Raw genomic sequence first — 25062 nt, forward strand, 5'->3', positions numbered from 1 at the left:
TGTGTGTGTGTGTGTGTGTGTGTGTGTGTGTGTGTGTGTGTGTGTGTTTGTGTGTGTGTGTGTGCGTGTGCGTGTGTGTGTGTGTGTGTGTGTGTGTGTGTGTGTGTGTATGTATGCAAGGGGATCAGCAAAGGGTGCTTCCCCAAGCATCAATCCTTAGAACATCTGGGAGCCATCCTGATGTCCACCATAAAGGCCACCTTGGCTAGCAGGTATAGTGGTCTATTTGGCATAGACCTGTATGATTATTCTTGTTAAATAGAAGTGTATCTCTAATCTACAAGGACCTGATACCTCCCCTGACAATAACTGTCCCTCATGCAGTCATGGCCCTCCTTCCAAAAGACAAAACCTCACATGTTTCCAGCACTTTAAGCAGGAAAAGCAGTTGCTGTCAGTAGTCAATATCATCCCTGATGCACTGCCCTGTCCTACACCCTACTCCCTCATTGCCTGTACTCAACAATGGAGAATACCATGTCTCCAATTCTGTCACCTCACAACTCCCAGGCTTGACCTAAAATGGGTCCTTCTCCATAAGTCCAATCTCCACTTATTCCTGGATGGATGAGGAGACTGTACAGGACAACTGGCCACACAATATTCTATCTGCTTCAGTAATCTATCTCAGTGCTTTTTAAATTGTGGGCCACCACCCCATGCAGGGTCGCATAACTGAATGTAGAGGTCATGAAAAATTTGGCAACAGTAAAAGGTTTCTGAATGTGCAATGACCAAAAATTAACTCAAAATCAAACGTGTAATGAATCTGAGGTGTTTCTGGCAGCTTCTTGCTCCTGTTCCTCGTCCTACTCTGGATCAAAAGAGCAGAGTGGAAACAAGTCTTGCTGTGGAAGTCAAAAAAAAAAATTGGCTGCTACAAATTGGTTGCTACAAATAAGCCCTTCTTGTCAAGGAAGCATTGTTTCTCCTGCTCAGTGAGCTTGGCCTTCAAATTGGTCAATGGGGAATAACCATACTTGCTGTTCACCACAGAGACCATTTGTAAACTTCCAAGTTGAATTCACTCAGTTACCTAAACATTGCATGTATTATTATGTTCTTTTTTATTAATGACACTCTGTCTGCCCTCAGTCATCTAATTGAAGATTCTGGATGAGTAAAAGCCTCCCCTTGCACTCATGCAGACTCCACTGACTTAGCCAAGAAATTCCTTAACAAATTCATTGCTGGCTATGCGTTGCCACTCTCTTTAGGCAGTAATAACTGCATACATTTCATTGGTCAGATATGAAAATATTTCTATATATGTGTATAATATTCTATAAGCATATTATATAAATATGAAACAAACGTGTACTTATGTATTTGAATATGACTTATGAGATGTGTGTCACTATTATATATACATACATACATACATACATACATAAGAACTATAGGGTAGCTACCATCTACCCTTCAGCAGAGCTGTGGAAAAGAGAAATTTCATTATAAACACATGCTTGACCAAAGTTTCTACAAGAAATTGGCTTCAAAGGGCCTTCTACCACAGAACCTAATAGAAGGATGCCTTTTTATGGGAAATGAGAGCAAGGGACCCATATTTGTACTCCATAACTACATTATGGCTGGATCTGATAGCACTGGCAGTAATCTGAACAAGATTGAAGTGTGATCTGGCCTCACCCTTGGGAATTGTAACCTGATGCTCTATATGACTCAATCTATATTAATATGTTTACTCTCATTTTATGATAATCTCTGTGTTTTTATCTTTATACACCCCGAGGATGTATCTCCAAGCTAGACTGATACTACTTCCCTGAATCTTACCCAGGTTAGGGGGACAGCTGGGCTGGGGTGGTTGTACCAGCAGGCTTCAGTCAGGCTCCTCTAGCTGTAACTGCCAGTGCCACCTGGTGGTTCTACACACACACACACACACACAGACACACACACACACACACACATATACATATACATAAAATGTACATATGTGTATATATATACATATATATACATATATAGTCTGTGTGTATGAAGTGACACAGCAGCTAACAAGGCAATTATCTGCTAGTGGCACAACTGGCATTCATTGCTTTAATTCAATTCACTAGATTACCTTTGTCATCCCCCTAGATAGCATTACTTCCATTTGGCACAATAGAGATTTAACAGATAATGCTAAACTCCATAGAAAGAATTCTCATTTCAGTGTTAGTGAATTTATCTCAAATAGATGGACAATTATATAAAATTTCTGCAAGATGGTGCCAATTTCCTTAAAAATGGATCTAAAATTATATATCCTTTACCAGATGACTTGCTAGTATTTAGATGAGATTGTCTAGCTAGAAAAATAATAGAACCAAGCCAAAGGCTTTGGAAGGACATTGTAAAAAAAATTATTCTATAGCACTTTCCTTTTTAACCTACAAAAAAAGGGAATACCATTATTTTCATTAAGAAGCTCAAGTACAGCCCTAACAGGTCAGGTAACACAATTGTATCAGCTTTGTCCAAAGATAAACTATACCTTTTTTAAAACAAAAATCACAATTGCTAGGCCAAGTGAGTTCACTTGTCAATGTTACTTTTGTGCCCCAAAATTTTAGCAAAGATTCTGTGGCCAACAGAATTATTTGTGCCTGGTTACTTTAAATGATTTCCACCCCTATTGAATTTTAATAATGGTTGACTCAAAGAACACACTGGTTTTTCGTTAAATTCTTTTAATGGTCTCAAAATTCTATGACAGATTTTTGATCAAGATGTTTCCATTTAAAAATTACTGATTTTAAAAACTAATAACAAAATTGCTATGAAACAAATGGTGCACAAAAATATTCCTTTCCTCCTGAAGCTTTTACAAGACATTGTAATCATTAACCAGTCTTTTACTATTAAACTTAGATGGCCAATTGAGACAAACAGTTCTTCCACCACTGATTAAGACTAGGAGTAGCAGGTATTGTACAAAATATTCATTTAGCTTTCTGGACCTTCTGGGTAGATTTTATGAACTTGGCAGCTCTGGCAGCCTTCTTATCAACTGCCTTGATGACACCAACTGCAACAGCCTGCCTCATTTCACGGACAGCAAAATGACCTGCATTGGGAAATAAGATTCATTAGTTCCTATCCAGTTGGCTGCATAGTTACCCATCAGATTTTATGTACTAAGATAACAAGAAACTGTTAAATACTTACCTAGAGGAGGATAATCAGAGAAGCTATCCACACACATAGGCTTGCCTAGAACCATGTCAATGATGGCAGCATAACCAGATTTTAGGAATTTAGGATTGTCTTCTAGCTTCTTACCAGAACAATGATCAATCTTCTCCTTCAGTTCAGCAAACTTGCAAGCAATGTGAGCAGTGGGACAATCCAGAACATATGCATAGCCAGCACTGATTTGTCCTGGATGGTTCAGGATAATGACCTGTGCAGTGAAGCCAGCTGCTTCCATAGGCAGGTCATTCTTGCTATCACTGGCCACTTTACCACGACATCTTTGACAGACACGTTCTTGACATTGAAACCAATGTTATCCCCTGACAGAACCTCACTCAAAGCTTCATGGTGCATTTCAACAGACTTTACTTCAGTTATGAAATTGACTGTGGCAAAGGTGGCCACCATGCCTGGTTTTAGAACTCCAGCTTCCACTCTGCCAACAGGTATAATACCAATACTGTCAATCTTGTAGACATCTTGCAGATGAAGGGGCTTGTCAGTTAGACAAGTTGGTGGTGGAATGCAATCTAAAACTTCAAGCAGTGTAGTTCCATTAGCATTGCCATTCTTATGAGTGACTTTTCACCCCTTGAACCAAGGCATATTGGAGCTTGGCTCCAGCATGTTGTCACTATTCCAACCTGAAACTGGCATAAAAGCTACTCTGTCAGGGTTGTAGGCAATTTTCTTAATATAGGTACTGACTTCCTTGACAATTTCCTCATATCTATCATGACTATAAGGGTGGGGCAGGGGGAGAGCAGGGCTTGATGGAATCCATTTTCTTTACACCAATAATCGGTTGTTTTACACTAGTGTGTAGGCCACAAGGGCATGCTTACCGGTCTGCACATTCTTTGAGATACCAGCTTCAAATTCACCAAAACCAGCAACAACAATCAGGACAGCACAATCAGCCTGAGATGTGCTTGTAATCATGTTCTTGATAAAGTCTCTGTGTCCTGGAGCATCAATAATGGTCACATAGTACTTGCTGGTTTCAAATTTCCACAGGAAGATATCACTAGTGACAGCACATTCACATTCAGCCTTCAGCTTATCCAAGACCCAGGCATATTTGAAGGAGTCCTTTCCCATGTCAGCAGCCTCCTTCTCAAACTCTTCAGTGGTTTTCTCAGCAATTCCACCACATTTGCAGATGAGGTGACCAGCAGTGGTGGACTTGCCAGAATCTACATGTACAGTGAAAAAAATGTTAATGTGAGTCTTTTCCTTGCCCATTTTTAGTGGATGTTTAGCAATGGTTTGCACAACACCTGTGTTCTGGCAACAAACCCATTGCAAAAAATCTGCTGATTATATTTTTAAGAAAGAAGAGGAAGGTGCCAAAATGCTGGAGATGTCCCTGGCTAGGGTTAAATTATGAAGGACTTCAAATGCTAAACAGAAGACTTAGTATTTAATTCTAGGGACAATAGGGAGCTACTTAAGGTTTTTGAGCAAGGGAATGCTACAGGCAAGTTTATTATTCTTCTGCAATATCATTTAATCACTTTTGTGCATTATGGATTCAAGAAGAGAGAGAGACTGGAGGCAAGGAGACCAAGGAGGAGACTATTGCCATAGTCCAGGGAAGAGGTAACTTCTGAGGTCCTTGGTACCCATGACATTCTAGGAATATTGTTCTCTTTTTTCCCTCAGGAAAATCAAAGTATTGGAAGAGAATCTTCAAATGAAATCCGTGCCTAGGAACTGATAATGTAGTTCAATCCTGATCCAGATTGGTTCTCCCATCTCTGAGACTGCTCAATCCTGGAGCACACAAGAGAGCACTTAAGTTCTTATTCTAGAAGTTCTAGGAGCAGTTTCTAAGAGCTGGGGACCACCTTGACTGCCATTCCTTTGTGTTCCTTGTCCGTTCCCTGTCCCCAGGATGCTGTGTGTGTGGACAAAAGTTCTGATGATGACCCTGCTGCTGCTGAATTCCCTAGTGGCTGCAGGCAGAGAAAGCCCAGGTAAGTACAGAGCAGTAGTTCCCCAGACAGGATAGGTGGAGAAATAAGAGAAATGCTCCTCTCCACGTGGCTCAGACCAAAGAAGGGCTGGGAGCAGGCTGACACTTGGAGGGATGGGAAAGTGGAAGAAACTGGTCTCTGAAGTCCCATCATCCTATTCCTGTGCTCCCCTCCTCCCTTTTTACTGTTTTTCCCCCTTTTTGGTGAAGCAGTCAGGGTTAAGTGACTTGCCCAGGATCACACAGCTAGTAAGTGTCAAGTGTCTGAAGCCAGTTTTGAACTCAGGTCCTATTGACTCCAAGGCCAGAACTCCATCCACTGTGCCACCTAGCTGCCCCTCCTCCTCCCTTTAACCCACATTCCAAGTAAACTCTTACTTTCCCTCCCTTTCTCAGTCCCTAAGTCTCTAAATGCATCCATTCTCAGGGGCTCTGGGTCTTTACTGTCCCTATCAAATTCTCACCTAAACTTTCTTAAATACCTTTCCATAGATGGCCAAATTTGCTGAACTGATTTCACCTTTGGTGTTTATAAGGGAAGAGCTTTTTTATTTTGCTTACCCATCCCTGGAAGAATGGGAGGATCTGAAAGCCTTATGTGAAGCCAAGGTATTTGGGATCCATCCCTAGCCCTTAGGTTAACATGGTAATGGCAGCATTTTCCTATGCATCCCCCTGAGGCAGGTCAGAGGTCAACTATGAACTAGAGAGACCAAGGGGGCTGAGCCAGGATGTGATTTCTTTTATCTTCATATCCTTTGTCAATGGGCTGAAGAAATATTCCAGGTTCAATATCCATGAATCTCCACTTCTCTGTTCCAGTCAGGGATTATTTCCTGTTGTCACTGACAGATCTTCACCCAAATCAGTGACTGCTATCATCTGTCTCCTTGCTATTGCTCCCAGAATCCAGGATCTGGATCATAAGACTTCTTGCATGAAGACAACACCAATCACCCAATCAATAAGCATTTATTAAGTTCCTCTCATGTATCTGGCACTACACTTGGTGCTGGAGATAGGAAGGGAAAAGACCCAAACTAGTTCCTGCCCTCAAGGGGCTTAGAGGCTCTCAGAGGAGACAACTTGTACAAATAGAACTCTACACAGAATAAATTAAACATAAGTACAAACTAATTTAGGTACAAGCCTTCTCTTGAAGGCACTAGCATGTCAAGGGTTCATAAAAGACTTCATCTAGACAGTGGTGCTAGATCTTTGTCCTAAAGGAAGCCAGGGAATCTAAGAGGTAGAGATGAGAAGGGAGTGCATCGCAGTCATAGGGAACAACCAATGTGAAAACATGGATATGAGTGATAGAACGTGGTGTAGGGACAGTGAAAAAAACTTATTTGGTGAGATTATAACATTCATTGAGGGGGAAAATGTATATAATGAAACTGGAAAAGTAGGTTGGGGTCACATTGTCAAAAATCTTCCATCCTCAAAAGGGAGTCTTCTGGGCTATGACAGAAACCCTACCAACCAGAGCAAGGTTTGCAGGTAGTGATCAGATCAAAGGCCCTTTCATGCTCTCCCCAGCATCTCCCTTAGAGCCCATCCTGGCCCCCAGCCTGGCTACCACTTCCCTCATCAGGTCGATCATCTGTGTGCTAGTTGTGCCGTGCACTCTCCTTCTAACAGGAGCAGGCTGCCAAGGTCATACTTACCAGTCTTCAGAGCCCACCCAGATAAACACAGAGACGAGCCGATCAGGAGGTGCAAACACTCGAACTTTATTCAGAGGCCATCACAGCAAGGCCAAGCAGGAAAGCAAGAGCAAGAGCAAGAGAGAGCGAGCTCCGACCCCTACCGCCCCTATATACCTTCCTAGCCCCTCCTCCTCAGCCCGCCCACCAGTGAATGATTATAGGATCAGATACCGGAAGGGGATGTCTGGGGTTAGCACTGCACCAAGGGAGAGGACGTGACAAAGGAAGGCCCGGATACTGGAAGGAGGCATCTGGGGTTAGCACTGCACCTAGGGAGAGGTCTAGACAAAGGGAGCTCGCTCTCTGTCGTCCCACTCCCACGTGGCACAGCCCCCTGCCTCAGGAGCACATGCTCCGGCTACTTCCCCCTATCCTGTTCCTACCCCAGTTCACCACAACTCCACATGGCACAGCCCCCTGCCGCGGGAGCGTAAGCTCCGGTTACTTCCTAATATCTTGTCCCTGCCCCAACTTGCCACAACCTCCACGTGGCACGTATCCAACATCAGACAATCCCTCACACATCTGTCTTGGATCTCTCATCCATGATGTATTTAGAAAACCCTTCAACTTCTTGATGCTTGCATCAGTACAACCCTCTGGGTAGAGTGTCCTATGTGACTCCCATTGCCAGGGGCTGAGCCTGAGACAGGGAGCTGCCTGGGGTCTAACGGTCAGGTCCTGAACAAGGGAACCTGAGCAGTGGGATCTCAGCCTCAGCATGGCTGCTTAGACAGTTCCAGAGACTCAGAGAAGCCTAGGGGCAGCCATTAGTGGAATGAAGAGGCAGTGCTCCAAGGTAACCAGTCATCCGAAGTAGAAATGTTGATGAAGTAACTGTTCTCTGCTCAGCCCCGTGCTTGGGAACACAGGGAATGCAAAGTATCAGAAACACCCCAACATAAGAGAAAATGTGGCTAGCAATCCAAGTTCTTCCCTAACTGTGTATTGTACAGAAGAGAAGTACAGCAAGAGGGGAAAGCAGAGGGATATTCCTATGGCACAGGATGGGCAAGGAAGGAGCAGGTAGGATCTGAACTGGGCCAAGATCAGTAGGTGTTTCTTCACTATATTACTTCACATTTTTGTGGTGCTTTGAAAGTTTGCAAAGTGATTTTTTTTTACAAATATCTCATTGTCAATAAAACTGTGGGAGGTTTATAGGTAAAGAAACTGAGGAAGACAGAAATTAAGTGACTTGCACAGGGTCACATAGCTAGCTAGTGTCTGGGGCTGAATTTGAACTCAAGTCTTCCTGATTCCAGGTCCAGTGTTCTACCCCCTAGAACACCTAGATGCCTTCTTCACTTACTCAAGCAGTAATCACTGAGGATTTTCTACATGAGAGTCACTGAGGCAGGGCCTGTGGGGATCATTAAAAAGTCCAGGGAGTTGCCTTTGCCCCTAGGAGCTTGTAATCAAGCTGATAGCCATAAGGCTGAGCACAAAGGCTGAATGTGGTACATGCCATGAACAATGCATAAACGACCAGGGCTGCAGGAATGCAGATAGTGGCCTTATGTTTGGTGAATGCCTTTTCCTATGTCCTTGGGCACAGCATTGGACTTCACTTTCGAAAATTGTGAAATGGTGTATGTGTAGTAGTGGTGGCAGAGAAAGGGTGGAGTTAGATGGAATGATTGCCAAGACCTTTTCTAGTCCTAACATTCTATCAATTAATGAAGAAATAAGCATTGATTAAGCACCAGCAATGTACTTGGGACTTTTCTAGGCATTGAGAATACAAAGACAATAATGAAACTTTTGTTGTTATTCCAGGAGTTAACATGCTATCAGACTATACGGGTGTGTGTATATGTGTATGTATGTAACGTGTGTGTGTGTGTGTGTGTGCGTGTGTGGCGAGAGAGAGAGAGAGAGAGAGACATATCTATATCTATATCTATATGTGTGTATATACAAAATGCGCAAAAATAAATACCAAGTAGTTGTGGGGGAAAGGCACCAGAGTAGCTGAGACCCAAAGAAAGAGTTTCATGTAGAAGCTGGTGTTAGAGCAGAGCCTCAGAAGAAACTAGGAATTCTCCTAAGCAGGTGAGGATTGAGGGCATTCCAGGCATGGGGCACACAGGCCTGAAGATGAGAGCTGGAGTACTGCATATGAGGAACTGGCAGAAGGTCATTTGGCTGAAGTACAGAACAGTGGTGTCAAACCCAAATAGGAAAAAGGGCCACTAAACCATAAATAATGGCCCCATGTGAGTCACACATATTGATATTATCTATTTGCATTGTGTTTTTATTTATTTCATTCAATATTTCCCAATTACATTTTAATCTGGTTTGGGCCACACAGGAGTGGTGTCTGTCACTTGAGGCCTGTGGGTCGCACTCGACACCTCCACTGTAGAGTATATGAAAAGGAGTTTGGAAGGGGAGGCCAGAGTCTGGGAATAAAGTATCTGAAATGCTCAACAGAGAGTGATAATTTGTTTCTAGAGCCAACAGGGACCACCAGAGGTCATTGAGCTGGCAGGGTGGTGGTGGTAGAAAGTGACATGTTCACCTTTCCTTTAGGAACTGATGTACCTGGATTGGATTAGAGTGAGGAGAGACCATATAACTAGGATTCTTTTAGGTGGAGTGGTTATGAAAGGTTTAAGGGAGGTGGTGACATTTGAGCTGAGCCTAGAAAGACACGTAGTATTGTGATGAGTAGAGATAAGAAAGAGGGAATTCCATGTCTGAGAGGATGAGCACAGAAGGTGGCAAGCATATGATCAGTTTACAAGCATTTATTTAGTGCCTATTGTGTGACATGCACTGGGAATACAGTGCACTGGGAAAACAAAGCAAACAAATAGACAAAGAAAAAAAAACACAGAGGAGTCCCTGCTCTCAAGACACTTACTTTCTCTCATGGGAAACAATACACACACACAAACACACACACACACACACATACACATATATATATACACCCATTATATGTACACACACACACATATACACATATATATACATACCCATTATATGTACCCGCACACACACACAAACACACACACATATTTACATATTCAAAGAAAATGAAAGGTAGTTTTTGGATGGAAGATACTGGCAGGAAATGCTTAATGTAGAAGGTAGAATGTGAGCTGAGTGTTGAAGGAAAGGATTCTAGGAGACAGTGATGAAGAAGGAAGGCATTCGAAACCTGGGAGATAGCCAGCGCAAAGGCATGGAGATAGGAGAGATGGAGTATTGGGTAGGAGGTGCAATAAGAGGGCCCTGGAATTTGACTGGACTTGAAGAGGGCAGAAATAAGGGGAGGTCACTTTGGGAAGGCCTTGATAAGCCAAGCAGAAGAGAATTCTACATTTTATCCCAGAGGTAAGAGGGAGACACTGGAGTTTATTGAACAAGGGAGTGGCATGGTCAGGCCTGGACTAAAGGAAAATCATTTTGGCCATTGGGAAGGGAATGGGTTAGAGTAAAGAGAGACTTGGGGGGGTGCGGGAGACCCATTAAGAAGCAAATGCAATAGTCTAGAATCTGAATTAAGAAGAAAATAGACAGAAGAGCCCAGTTGCTGTGGGGATACAAGGATTCTGTAAAGGCATCCTGAATAAAGAGGGTTCAGAGAGCAGGGAGGAGGATTTAGGCTGGACTTTGGGTATAATTTCCTTGCAGTGTTTGTGCTGGGTTGGTTAGGTGGAGACATGCCCCAGAGGGAGGGGTAGGGAATTAATACCTTAAAAGTCAGCTGTGGATGCAACAAAAGGAATAACTGCCTGGGAATCAGAAGGCTGGCATTCTAGTCAACGAAATTGCCTCCAAGCTGGGGCTAGGGGTGGGGGCTCAGAATGGTAGAGCTGGGCATCTGCACAAATATCAGCCTGATTCTTAGAAGAGGGGAGCAGGTGTAGCCACTTTTTACCCCCATGCTGAGCCAGGATTTGAGGGTGACTGCTGCCAGACAGGGCTGACCCGTCTCTGGGGCCTCCGCAGAGCACTTTATGGAGCAGATGAAGGCTGAGTGTCACTTTGTCAATGGGATTGAGCACGTGCGGTTTGTGGGGAGACTCATCTACAACTGCCAGGAGATCCAGTGCTTAAACAGCGATGTGGGGGAGTTCGTGGCCTTGACAAAACTGGAGCAGCCCATCGCAGAGCTAATGAACAGCCTGTTGGAGGCCCTGGAACAAGCGTGGGACCGTGTGCAGGGACAACTACAGGTTGTTGGAGTCCTGGATGCAGAAGACGAGTGAGTAGGAGTGACAAGAGGGGAGGAGAAAGGGGAGAGGGGAAGAGGAATGGAGAAAGGAAAGGATTGGAAAGGAAAGGGGAGGGAATAAGGGGAAAGAAAGAGGAGGAGAGGGAGGGGAGGGAAGGAGGCTGAGATGAGGAAAGGACAGGAGGAGATATGTGAGGAGAAGTGAGGGTGAAGCAAGCAATGAGTGGAGTGTGAAGAGAGAGGGGAGGGCAGAGTGAGGGGAGATGAGAGGAGAGGGAAAGGCAGGGCAAGGGAAAGGGAAAGGAGAGGTGACAGAAGTGGGGCCTTGGACTAGGAAGGTCTGCTCTGGCTCTCTCACTCAGGATCTTTATTTTTTCTTCTAGTTGAGCCCCAAGTGACTGTGTATGCATCAAAGACTGCTACCCTAGGATACCTAAACCAGCTTGTCTGTTTTGTTACTGGTTTCTATCCTGGGGACATTGAGGTCAGGTGGTTCCTGAATGGGCAGGAGGAGACAGCTGGGATTGTGTCCACAGGCCTGATTAGCAATGGAGCCTGGACCTACCAGATCCTGGTGATGCTGGAAATGACCCCCAAGAATAGACGTGTCTACACTTGTCAAGTGGAGCAGTCCAGCCTTCAGAACCCTGTCATTGTGGTCTGGGGTGAGAAGCAGCTCCTGATCCTTCAGACCCAACATTCCTCAGGACATGGCAGCCTCTAGTTCTAGTCTCCTCTTGCCCTCTCTCCTCCTCAACAATTTCTTGTGCTTTCCCTCAGTGCAACTCCCTGCTTGCAGTGCTGGGCTGCAGACTATGGGGACCAAAGACCTTGGCATTCTTAGTGGTCCCAGGCTTAAAGCTAGCATCCTTTGGGAACTCGGTAATCACCCGTATCCTCCTTTCCCCTAGCATAGGGCAACTAGGTTTTCCTTCCTCCTTCCCTTTAACCAACTACTCAGGCTTTCAGACTTGGCTGCTTACCACACCAAGATGGCTCCTAGAGGGAAAATTGTGATTCTTGGTGTGTCTCCTCCCTAGAAGCACCGTCCAGCTCTGAACAGAGAAAGATGCTGATTGAAGTTGGGGGCCTTGTGCTAGGGCTGATCTTCCTTGGGGTTGGCCTCGCTGTTCACCTTAGGAGTCAGAAAGGTGAGAAACTCATGAGATGGCCCTGAGCCCCACTTGTTCTTTCCAAGGGAGGAGGTGGGGGACTGCATTTGACTGGAGCTCTGAATCTGGTGCAGGATGATGAAGTCCTCTGCCTCTGACTGTAGCTCTTCATCACCTTGACTTTAAAAAGGGAGCTCAAGAGGCCAGATCTCAGGCCTCAAAAGGTTTTGGAGAACCCATTTTCACAAAGGGAGCTCTTTGAGACATGTTGCATCCCAGCTATGAGAGCCCACACATACCCAGAAGCATAGAGGGAGCTTCTTATTCCACTTTGCTCAGACACTGTACTCTCTTCCCTTTCATGGATCATGGATTCACCAGGCTATTGTGTGATTCACCAGGGTTTGTGTGAATATTTCTATCTGTCCTATCTCCCAGGAAATCAAGGCCAACAACCAACAGGTAACTTCCTCTACCCAGGTGGGGCTGGGTTCTGACAACAACAACCTTTTCTCAATAGGTTTTGAAGCTAAGTAAAACCTTGGACATCAAGGGGGGAAGAAGTGATGCTGCTTATGGACTCAGGGCCCAGCAAGTGATTCGCCACTGTCTTCTGATAATGTCCATCTGACCCCTGAGGCTTTGTGTCCCCTGGAGCTGGTACTTCTGCCTGCAGCATCTCTCCCAAACAAGGAAGCCACCTGCCTGTACCAGAAGGTTAGCATTGCTGAGCCCTTCCCTGGAGTAGCTCCTTCCCTGCCTCTGTCTGCACTGTCTGTGTACTTCCTCCCACTGCATGTCTCCTGTTGTATTTGACCAGCTGCCCACACAGGGTCTTGGCTGGTGAGGGGAGAGGTCTGTGATTCACCCTCACAGACATGCATGTTGCTGCATGCACATTTTGGACATTTTCATCCCTGGAGTCTTGTCTCCAGCACAACAGAAGGGGAAGATTCCCCTGGTGCTGGGCAACAAGGAAATAGCAGAAGTGGGGAGAGGGAAGAAACTTCCATATTCCCATGCATCTGTGGTGTCCATGTGGTTAATCCTTCCAAAGATGCAGATCACACACAGCTCCTCCAAGCCTTGCCATCCTATGTGACTTTTGTCCTTGTCCTCCTATAAATCCTTGATAGAGGTCTACCCAGCGTGCTGCTAAGCCTTCCTCTAAATGGCTTGATGTCATGTGGGTGGCACTGAATGCTATAGGCTGTCCACTGATCATCCCTTACAGTGCCTGCATGATAGCCTCACTTCCTTTTTTGGTCACACATCTCTGATGATATCCTTTATGCTCATTCTCCCCCTCAGTTCTTTCAAATTAGCAATATGCTACAACCAAAACAAACACACACACACACACACACACACACACACACAGAAACACACACATCCATGGTGTGCCTCAATATCACCCTCTTTTCAATTAAAGTTTTATTGATATACTCCTTTTTATTCATGAATACAACCCCTTCCAACTTCCTCTACCCAGTGAGGCTTCAATTGTATCAAAGATAAAAAAAAAAAAACCCAGTTATATAAAACCAGCCATGGATTCATCCACTGTGTTTGACAACCTATGCAGTATTAAACATTCACAGTCCCGCATCTCTTCAACAAGAAGAAATAGGTGCATATTCTTCTCTATGGCCAAACTTGGTCTTTGGGGTTACCCTGAGACTTGTTCCATTTTAATGCTCTGTGTTTTCATTGCTATAGTCCGCATCTCTATTGTTTTCCTAGTTCTGCATCAATTCATGTAAATGCTCCCATTTTCCTCCAAATTCCCCATATCTCTCATTTCTTTCATCATATTAATATTCCAATATACATGTGGTCTTCAATATGTTTAGGTATTCCCAAATTGATGAGTACCCAATTTTTTTCAGTTCTTTGCTATCACAAAAAGAAATTACTGTAAATATTTGGTTTCTGAGACAACCTTTCTGTTTGTGGTCTGTTTGGGTGTATATATTCAACAGGGAATAAAATGCTTAAAAACTGTAGTTCTGATTTTTATTCAATTTGTTTTCCGTAATGGGTGGACCAATTCACAACTCTACTGAGAGTGGTACCAATGTGGCTGTCATCCTGGAGTCTAGCTAACATCATTTCCATCTTTGTCATATATACTAAGTTTGTGAGTGTGAGATAAAATCTGAAATAAACCCTAATTCTTGGTTGGTTGAAACAATCTGTTATGGTTGTTAATAACTTGCTATTCTTTGGAGAAGTTTACTCAGATCTTTTGACCACTTGTCTATTGGATGATTTTAGTCTTGGTCTTTGACATTTGTTTGAATTGTGTATAAATCTTGGATATCAGACCTTTGTCAGTGTTATTTGATGCAGAATTTTACCCAATTTGCAGTTTCTCTTATTCTAGTGTATTGATATTTTTTATTCAAAAGCTTTTTAATTTAATGTCTTCTAAATTGGCTTGATTATTTTGAGTATCCTACTCTAACACTTATTTGATCAACACTTCTGGGCCTAGCCATAGTTGTGAAAAAGCAGCTCCATTTATTCTATGGCTGTTGTCCATGATCATGAGGAACAACTTTGTTAGAAAAGGAAGTCATTTATTAGTGACAATTAGTGAATTCTTTTCTGCTTTCCTTCCATGTAAGATGGTAGTGTCCAAGATCTTCACCAAATTTATGCTATTAGGAGACCTGCAGGGGTATATGAAAAGGGATATTGATAAAATTTCCCTTCCTCTGTTTTCCTTCCTCTTCCAGGTACATGATTTCCATATGAAGGATGGTGTGGTAAGCTAGCTGCCACACCAGAAAGGAACAAAGAAATCTGTGCACAGAGAGAATTGACATGTCCCTATGTGGTTGTTGACACATTTTATTTTTAGCCAGCAGAACTTTGTGGGAAGGACCCTATGGTTTGGTGGTTCTATCTTGAATCAGGTCTACCAGACTATACACAGAGGATGGCACTTCGTACATAGCACAATGTTTATAAAACTAACACAATAGTAACAAAACTGCTCCGCTTCTCTGTTTCATTCTGAACTTCTGCTAACTGCTACATATTTTTTCAAATGTTTTACTGAAGCCCTTTTCTGTCTCTCTTTCTCTCTCTCTTCCTCTCTCCCTCCTTCCCTTTATTCCTTACTTTTTTCCTTCCTTCCTTCCTTTCTTCATTCATTCTTTTCCATCCTTCCTTCCTTCTTTCATATCTTTCTTTCTTTTTCTTTCTTTCTTCCTTTTTCTCTTTTTTCTCTTTCTTTGCAACTGAACTTTTTATCTCCTTTCCCCCAATACACACTCTCTCTCTCTCTCTCTCTCTCTCTCTCTCTCTCAAACACAAAAAGCTTACCTTCAAAACAAATAAAAATGGGCAAGAAAAAAATAAATTGATATATTGGTGTGGTCTGAGGCCATCTATCTCAATCTGTACCTCTAGGCTGGAGGTGGGGGAAGATGATGCATTATCTATCTTCTCAAATCGTGATAGTGCATAGTTTTTTTAACAGGTTAAAGAGACAGCAATGCCCCAACTTGTACCAATGGATTCTGGGATCTGGGGTCTGATTCACTTGTACACTACCACTTTTCAACCTGAGGCTTTATTTATTACTCTATGTTTATTTTATCTTCCAGAGCCCAACAGCAATCTATTGCTAAACTGTGATAATTGGTTTCTGCTTATTAAGCTTGCAGTCTGTTACTAAGTATTTAGCTTATGACCCTACTCCAGTTCATTAAATGCTAAGAATTTAATGGATTAGAGAAATTTTCTTTTAAATAATCACACTTGCTTTTCAATATTTAAATAAGTATTTAAATTGTTGAATATATGCATATGTAATTTAATAATTTGAATTCATAATAAGCCTAAAATCATACAGCTCTACTTACAGCATTTTGGCCATGACTAATGTCATAAGCCAGGTCAAATCTTTAATATATCAGCACATAACTCTTTTTTCCATGTCTAGAAATACAGTCTCAAATCATTCATCCCACTCCATGTAAAGATTCCAGTCTCCTAAAACATCTTTTTCATAGTTCTCTACAGGATTAGTCCTTTTTCCCTGTCGTCTCTTCAGTAGTGACAGAAAACAGCCTTTCCAAAACATTGTACTTCCTAACTGCTCAGATTCCTCACAGAATTCATATTAGAAAGTTTCTTATCAACCATCCAGGCTGTCTTTGGCTGGAAATTTGTGGGTTATCTTTTTGTGGGTTCTGCTGCTTTAGAATTTGTTTAGAGACATTTTTTTAGGTATTTGGAGGGCTTTGGAAGAGAGCTCAAGACAGTCACTGCTTTCCCTCGCCATCTTGGTAAAAGACCAGAGTTGAATAGAAAATTTGATTTTCAAATACAAGACTAGAGTGGAACATGAAGAGGTAAACAGGAAAGAGAAAGTCATAAGAAACTTATTAAGGTTGAACTGTTTACATTCCTGCATGGAAAGATGATATTTGTAACTCATGAGAACTGTGTCAGTATTAGGGTAGTTGGAGGGGAAAAAATTATGTGTACATATATATAGATATAGATAGATAGAGGGCACAGGATGAGTTGAAAGTGAAGGGGTCATATCTGGAGAATAAAATTAAGAGAGGAATATACTAGGAGAAGGAGAAAGGGAGAGGTAAAATGGGGTAAATTATCCTACAAAAAAAAAAGAAAAGAAAAGGCTCTTACAATGGAGGGGAAAAGGGGGAAGGTGAGAGGGAATGAGTGAATCTTACTCTCATAGGATTTGACTTAAGGAGGGAATAACATACACACTTAATTGGGTGTGGAAATCTGTCTTACCTTACAGGAAAATAGGGGGGAAGGGGACAAGAGAGTAGGGGAATGATAGAGAGCAGGGCAGATTGGGAAAGGGAGTAATCAGAAGCAAATACTTCTGAGGAGGGACAGGGTCAAAAGAAAGAATAGAATAAATGGGAGGGGCAGGATAGGATTAAGGGAAATAGAGTTAGTTTTTCACGACCTGTCTACTATGGAAGTGTTTTGCATAACTGCACATGTATAACCTATATTGAGTTGCTTGCCTTTTCAATGAGGGTAGGTGAGGAGGCAGGAAGGGAGAAAATTTGGAACCCAAAGTTTTAAAAACACACGTTTTTAAAAAAAAATGTTTTCACACCCAACTGGGAAATAAGAAATACAGGAAATGGGATATAGAAATCCATACTTCCCTACAGGAAAATTGAAGGGGAAGGGGATAGGAGAAAGGGGGGGAGAGATAGAAGGGAAGGTAGACTAGGGGAAGGGGTATTTAGAATGCATGCTACCTTGGGGCGGAGGGGAGGAGTGAGATGGGGTGAAAATTTGGAACTCAAAATCTTGTGGAAGTAAATGTTGAACACAAAAAATAAATAAATAATTACCATAAAAAAAAAGAAAGTCTCTTTATTGTACCATTATTAAGAGAGTTCCAATAAGGAACTTCTCACCTGCTTCCTTTCTTCTCCACAGAATCTTCCTGGATACTCATGGTTGGCCAATAAAGTAGATATTTTCTTCCTGACTTTCTTGGAAGAAATGCTTCGTTTCCATCAGTCCATTTTCTCAACTGACTTTTTAAACTGCCAGCAAAATTATTTCTCAATTTTCTATTTGAGCTCTTTCTGGTTCTTAAAATTTGAGAGACAGTAACAGTATCTATACCCTCCATCAAATAGACTTTCAAAGAAGGAGTTACACATTGGTACGAGTTCTTGGGTCTTTCAAGGTTGTTTTCCTTTACATCATTATAGTCATTGTATAAATTGTTGTCCTGGTTCTGCTTCCTTCACTCTGCATCACTTGATATGTCTTGCCAGACTTCTCTGAATCTATCCCTTTATTATTTCTTTTGGAACAATAATATTCTTTTCTATTCTTATATTATAATCTGCTCAAAAAAACCAGCCATTCCACAATTAATCTCCCTTTCTTTGTCTTCACTGGGACCTAGAAGAAAGAAGGTCCTTTGTTTTTGGGGGCACCTGAAGTAAATACCATAATGTCCTTGAGTTGAGAGTTGTCTCTTGCTTATGAAGCTATGAACTTCATAAGAGAAAAAGGACAGAGGAGAGGTTGTGAGTTAATGGTTCTCAAACCCCACTTGAGATATGTCTCCTTGCTGTGAGGAATTGGGACATGCAGAATATTTAAGTTGTTGGCAACATTATAGGTACACATGATTTCAGGAGTAAGTTTCATAAAATTTGGACATACCAAGTAAAATACAAGACACAGCCTTTGAGTGCCACTGAATGATCTGGGACACTAAAAAATATGTGAGGAAGAAGAAGTGACTTTCTACTGTGTTTGGCTATGAGAGTGTTGGCGTGAGTGTGAGATTGGATGAGAGAAGTAGGCAGAGTGTACAGAACCCTGCCAGATGCTGTGGGAGCCAGTTTTTTGTTCAAATGATGTCCTTTCCTTCATGGAAGGCATTCTGTGCATGGGGAGAAGCACTCAGTTTGGAAGTGGGAGATTAAAACGCATGGTATATGGTAGTATAAAGGCCGGTCAATTCATCTGCATTGGCACTGTGGAAGGGGAATGCAGGTGTAGGGGGAACGTGAGATTGTGATTTCCAGTCAAGCCTTAGAATTTAGGTAGGTCAGAGCTGAAAGGGACCTAAAAGAGCCTTTAATCCATTGCCCCAACTTCCTTATTTTGCATAAGAAGAAGTAAGAGTTTCACAGAAGAATAATTTCCCAAGATTTCTTGAGCAAGTCAGTGGAAGATCCAGGACTGTAACCTAGCTCTCCTGTTGTAAGATCCAGAGCTTTCTCAGTGTGGCCCCATTGTCTATGGAGATGTTGGCCTTCTCACCCTGTGTATCGGAGCTGGGGACATCTCCCAAGTGAGGCTTGTGCAAGTTGGTGTAATAGATCTCCCCACCTCAATCTTCTTCTATCCTGGCCCTGCTTTAAAGGCAGATGGTCACTGTAAGATGACAAAAATATTCCAGAGTACAGAAAAGTGGGATAATGTGGAGAATGGCATGAAGGTTGGTGTAGATGGCTGGTTGGAGAAATGGAGGTAGTTATGAGAGGTGGGAGCAGGAGATTGGAGGGGAAAGGGAAGGGACAAAGATAAAGAAAAAGCTCAGGGTAATATTTTGGAGAGAAGAAAGGTCAAAGAGGAGAGAGAGACAGCACTACTGTCATGTAAATATCACACAATCTACAATTCTTTGAAGCATGTATCAGCACCTCTCATGTGAGAGCCCCCATGGAGTCCTCCATGGCCTTAAACTGACTGGTGGCTCTGAAGAATTCAGCATCACATGATCCTTTTGCAAAAATTGACCATGTATTTTTGGCATAGAGAAATGACAAATAAATATCAAAATGCAGAAATACTAACCACATCCTTTGCCAGTCATAGCATCATAAGAAGAATCACCAATTCAGGGGGAAAGAAACAAAAGATAGACACCTAAATGAAGACTTCACAATGAAATCCTAAATAATGAGTGCATCAAAGAACAAGTCATGAAAATAATAATTACATGAAAGACTGATAATGAGACAACATATCAAAATTTCCAAATTCAGCTAAAGTAGTCCTCAGAAGAAATATGATTTCCTTAAAAATATAAACTTAAAAAATAGAGGATTAACCAAATATGTATTTTAGCATTTAAAAAGTCACCAAATAAATCCAAAATAAATATCAAGAAGATATCTTCAAAATTAGAGTAAGAGATGAGTTCTAATTAATAAAACTAAAAGTCAATGTTGTAAAGACAAAATTACTATCTTTTAGCCAACCTAATTAAAAGGAAGAAGGCAGAGACAGTGCCTATTTGGGGCGGGGGAGAATTCAATTTCCATGTTTTTACTCCCATGAACTCTGCAATCCAGTGAAATTGGACTCCTTGCTTCTTTTCTTATATGACACTCTATCTCCCAACTCCCAATGTTTTCACTGGTTGTCCACCATTCCTGGAATAGTCTTTTTCATCTCTACTTCCTGACTTTCCTAGCTTACTTCAAGCCTCAGCTAAAGTCCCACTTTCTGCAAGAAACCTTTCTAAGGCCTTATTCATTTTTGTGCCTTTGCTCTGAGATTATTACCAATTTTCCTGTATATATCTTGTCTGTGCACAGTTGTTTGCATGTTGTCTCTCTCATTAGATTATGAGCTTCTTGAGGGCAGGCTGTTTTTGTCTTTCTTTGTATTTCCTATTCTTCTCACACTGCATGGCATATGTTAGGTACACAGTAAATGCTGGTTGACTTTCCATGATCTGGCCTTCATAGAATTTTTTTACTTCTATTCTAGTAGTACATGTGATTGGTGAGGTGGGCTAGTACTAGGGTGGCAGCAATAGAAATAGAGAAGATGGAATGATTCGGTGACATTAAAGTGATAGAACTGATTGGGTGTGAGGAAAGAGGGAGGGAGGGGAAGTCCAAGTTCATTCTCCCAGCATTCCTGTTTTCTGCATTCCCCTCCTGGCTGGAGTCTGCCTCTAAGGAGTTTTACACCTTGCCTCAGTGGCCCTTTCACCTTGGGACTTCCCTCATGGTCTGGGACTTTTGCTCCTGAAATATCCTTCTGCCATGTTAGCCTCCTCCTTCCATTGGTGAGGTCCTTTTGGGGTCTCCATTTAGAACATGGGCCTAGGCTAGTTATGTTTCATTTCACTCCATCCTCTGCTGCTGACTCAGGATTTTGCCACCATTCCCATATCTAAGTACCTCTTTCTCCCTATTTTATTTATTTTCATCTGCATTAGGATGTAAGCTCCTCAAGATGTGAAACTATCTTCCTTTTGTCTTCTTTATGTCCCTGCCATAATGGCTGCCTGGCAAATAATAAGCCCTTAATGCTTGTTCTTAGATACTTACCTTTCCTCATGATGACTTTTTCAATATATGTTTTAGGCATAGTATTCAAGCAAAGGCACTGCAAAATGTCTCATGCTGATGGAGCAATAGGATGTATGTTCCTCTTCAACACAGAGAAATGCATAAAAAAGAGTTGGATTCCATGACCTAGAATGGAGTCTCTGAGATTGCTGTCCTGAGAAGTGGGACATTGGCAGAGCATAAGATTCAGTGATTTGAGGAGGGAAGACTGAGGATGCATTTCAAGGGAGGGTATGTGATAGAAGTGTAATGGGCGGACTAGCTACCTGGAGCTGTGAGAAACCCATCTCCTCCTGACACAGAAAATGGGGCAACATGAAGTCATAGCCAAAGTATGATAGAGATGAGGTCATTGATTGCCCTTCATCCACATTGTTCTCCACCAGACTCCCCACAACTACCCCCTCCCTTTTCAGTTCATTTTTTCTGTTGTCTTTGCCCTTTAGAATGTAAGCTCCTTAACGGAGAGATTTTACATTCTTTATCAACTTTGTGCATGTTTTAATACCCTAAAAACTGAGTACAATTCCTGTCATGCTATAAGATCTTAATGAATGCTTGTCACCTGCCTGCCACTCCACCTATCTGGCCAATCTTCCTGGATAGCACCATCTGGTGGCTACCTAGAGATTTCATTAACCACACTATTCCAGAGTTAAGTGCCATTAGTTTTGTTTCAGATTGTTCAAAGCACTTCAAAAATGATTTTAAAAAAAACATTCCTTCCAAAACTCACTTCAGTCTATGCCTGGATGTTCCTCTATCTCTTTTCTTGAGGCATGGCCCCAAGATAACCTTAACCCAAAGGAGCAAGCTGCCTCTTCCTCCCTTGTTTTTATCTTTGTTGACAAGTGATTTTTACTGTACTGGAAACTCTTGCCTCTATTCATACAGCCTAATTCCCTGGAGCCTTAATCAAATGCCAGTGTTGGAAATGATGGTCTGGCTGCTACTATAAAAACAAATACCACAATGCCCTGGGACTTGGGAGGGAGAAATAATGGATCCTCACATGTTCATACTTCTAGATTTCAAACTACTTCTCATTTTCTGATTGCCAAAGCCAATTTCCCATGATCAATAACAACATTTTAAAGCTATGCTTTTCACATTTCACAGTTCACAGTTCACATTTCAACAAATGTTAGCATCTATTCTCACTGGCCTTTAGCGAAGGATGAGAATACAATAGGAAGTGCATGTAAGATTTATTTGCAGTTGATAGCAGGACTGGAAAAGTGATGACTATGTAAATATTTTTGCTTTTACCAAGTTGATTAAGACTGGAGTTTACAATCACTCTCAAATGATGGGCTAAGATTCAGGAAAAAGCAAAGTTCAAAGAACAAGAGCTTCACTGTCAGAGGACCTCAGTAGGATTCCCAGATCAGTTATTGATGTGTGCATGCTTCTTTCAGATTCTGGACAACTTGCAGTGAAAAGGGTCAAAGATAGATATGATAGGAGGCTTTGAGTAATTGATAGGTAAAGTCAGAAAAGGAACAAAGACAGCAGACTTACCCCAGGTCATAGAACACCTTGGTCTCTTGTTTACAAGGGGTTCATTTGCATAAGACCAAGAGAAGAAACTTAAAATTTAAAAAACTAGGAACACCTGAAGCTCATAATTGGTTGGTGGGGATTAGGCAAATGGTTAAATCCTACAGAGATGATGATTTAGGAAACATACTTTGTGGTCATCACAAGTCATTTAATCAGTCAAGAAACATTTATTAGTAAAAATGCTGTCTGTCACTGAGGAGACCCAACCCTTACCCAGGAAGGATAGTCAAGGAAAAGGAGAGACTATGCATCTTTGCACAGCACCTAGTCTCAGGGAGTGGAAAAATCCTCAGAGGTCAGCTGAGAAAACCATGAAGATTTATCTGTCAATCCTAGGTTAGAGGTCTTTCCCCTTTTTGAAAGAGCATGACACTACACTCACTGTGGGCCTCAGCTGATCCTAAAATGAGAAGTTGTGGAGACTATTTTTCTATCTAGGAGCAGGCCCAGGTAAACAGCAGAATAGCCCAGATGAGTGTCCAGTGAATAACCAACCCACTTGAGATGCTGTGCCAGGTGAAAAGCTACTCCTGAGTAGTAAATGAGCCACCCGATCTTGCAGCATATCCACTTCTCTAGCCCACATGCCATATTCAGTAGTGAACTTTGTGAGGACAGGTCATGAAAAGACATTGAGCCCTCAGGAGCCAAGATGGCGGAGTAAAGGCAGGAACTTATCTGAACCCTCCCAAATTCCCCTCTAAACAACTTTAAAATAATACCTCAAATAAAATTCTGGAGCAGTAGAAGCAACAAAAACTTGAGGTAAAACAATTTACTAGCCCAAAGTAACTGAGGAGGTCAGCAGGAGATGTCTGTGACACCAAGGTGGCAGTTGGGAACTATGGCACCTATGACCAGGTGGAATTTATACCCACCACAATTGACCATGTCAGTAACAAAAACAACAAAAATGATATCATTATCTCAATAGCTGCAGAAAAGGTGTTAGACAAAATCTAGCACTCATTCCTATTAAAACATTGGAAAGTACAGAAGTAAATGGAACTTTCTTTTAAAAAGATGAGTAATATCTATCGAAAACCATCAGCAAGCAGTTGGACTTCTTCCTAATAAGATTGGAGTTAAGCAAGGATGCCCATTATCATCACTATAATTAAATATTGCCCTAGGCATGCTAGCTATAGGAGTAAGAGAAGAAAAGGAAATTGAAAGAATTAGAATAGGCAATGAAGAAACAAAATTATCCCTCTTTGTAGTTGATATGATGGTATCCTTAGAGAATCCTAGAGAAGCAACTAAAAAAAATTAGTTGAAATAATTAATGTCAGCTCAGTATTAGGATATAAAAAACCCACAGAAATATTCAGCATTTCTTTATGTTACCAACAAAGTCCAGCACAAGATGTAGAAAGAAAAATTCCATTTAGAATAACTGTAGACAATAGAAAATGTTTGGGAGCCAATCTGCCAAAATAAACCCAGGAACTATATGAAGACAATTACAAAACACTTTTCGCACAAATAAAGTCACCTCTAAACAATTGAAGAAATATTAATTGCTCATGGGCAAGCTGAGCCAATACAATAAAACTGACAATTCTACATAAACTAATTTAGTTATTCAGTATCATACCAATCAAATTATTAAAAATAGTTTCATAGAGTTAGAAAAAATTATACCAAAATTTATGTGGAAGAACAAGAGGTCAAGAATATCAAAGGAATCAATGGGCAAAAACTGTGAAGGAAGGTGGCCTAGCAGTACCAGATCTCTAACTACATTGCAAAATGTCCAACAAAAACCACTGATTAATAAATGGAATGGTAGATGAGTATCAGAGATTTGGTACATGATACAAAGTTATAAATTGTGTATTTGTATTCTTGTATTATAGTTGTAATTGAGATTCTATTGCAATCTAGTGTTTGACAACACAAGTTTCACAGAAACTAGGTATAAAGCAATATCTCACACTGTATGCCAAAGTAAGGTCAAAATGGGTAAATGATTTAGACATAAAGGGTGATATCATAAGCAAATTAGGGGAGCATGAAATAGTTTACCTGTCAAATCTATGGATAAGGGAGGAATTTATGACAAAAACACAGCTTTATAAGATGTAAAATGGATAACTTTTATTTCATTAGATTAAAGTTCTAGCATAAACAAAACCAATAGAATGCAGCCAAGGTTAGAAGAAAAGTAGGAAACTGTGAAAAAAATTATAGCAAGTTTTTCTGATAATGGCCTCATTTCTCAAATATGTAGAGAACTTCATCACATTTATAAAAATACAAGTCATTTCTCAATTGATAAATGGTCAAAGGATATGAACAGGCAATTTTCAGAAGTAGAAATAGAAGTTATCTGTAGTAACATGAAAAGCTGCTCTAAATCACTAATAATTAGAGAAATGCAAATTTAAAAAAACAAACTCCGAGTACCATGTTATACCTATCAGATTGGCTAATATGACAGAAAAGGAAAATT

The 25062-nt window shown here is 41.5% G+C and overlaps 2 pseudogenes; one reads left to right on the plus strand and one right to left on the minus strand.

Annotated features, from left to right (window-relative positions):
* Nucleotides 1–2948: 2948 nt before the first annotated feature.
* LOC114025120 lies at nt 2949–4446 on the minus strand (annotated as a pseudogene).
* Nucleotides 4447–5098: 652 nt separating this feature from the next.
* On the plus strand, nt 5099–12775 carry LOC114025096 (annotated as a pseudogene).
* The last annotated feature ends 12287 nt before the right edge of the window (nt 12776–25062 follow it).

Source organism: Vombatus ursinus, unplaced genomic scaffold (assembly GCF_900497805.2).
Source record: "Vombatus ursinus unplaced genomic scaffold, bare-nosed wombat genome assembly UNPS02014826.1, whole genome shotgun sequence".
NCBI classification, from domain to species: Eukaryota; Metazoa; Chordata; class Mammalia; order Diprotodontia; family Vombatidae; genus Vombatus; species Vombatus ursinus.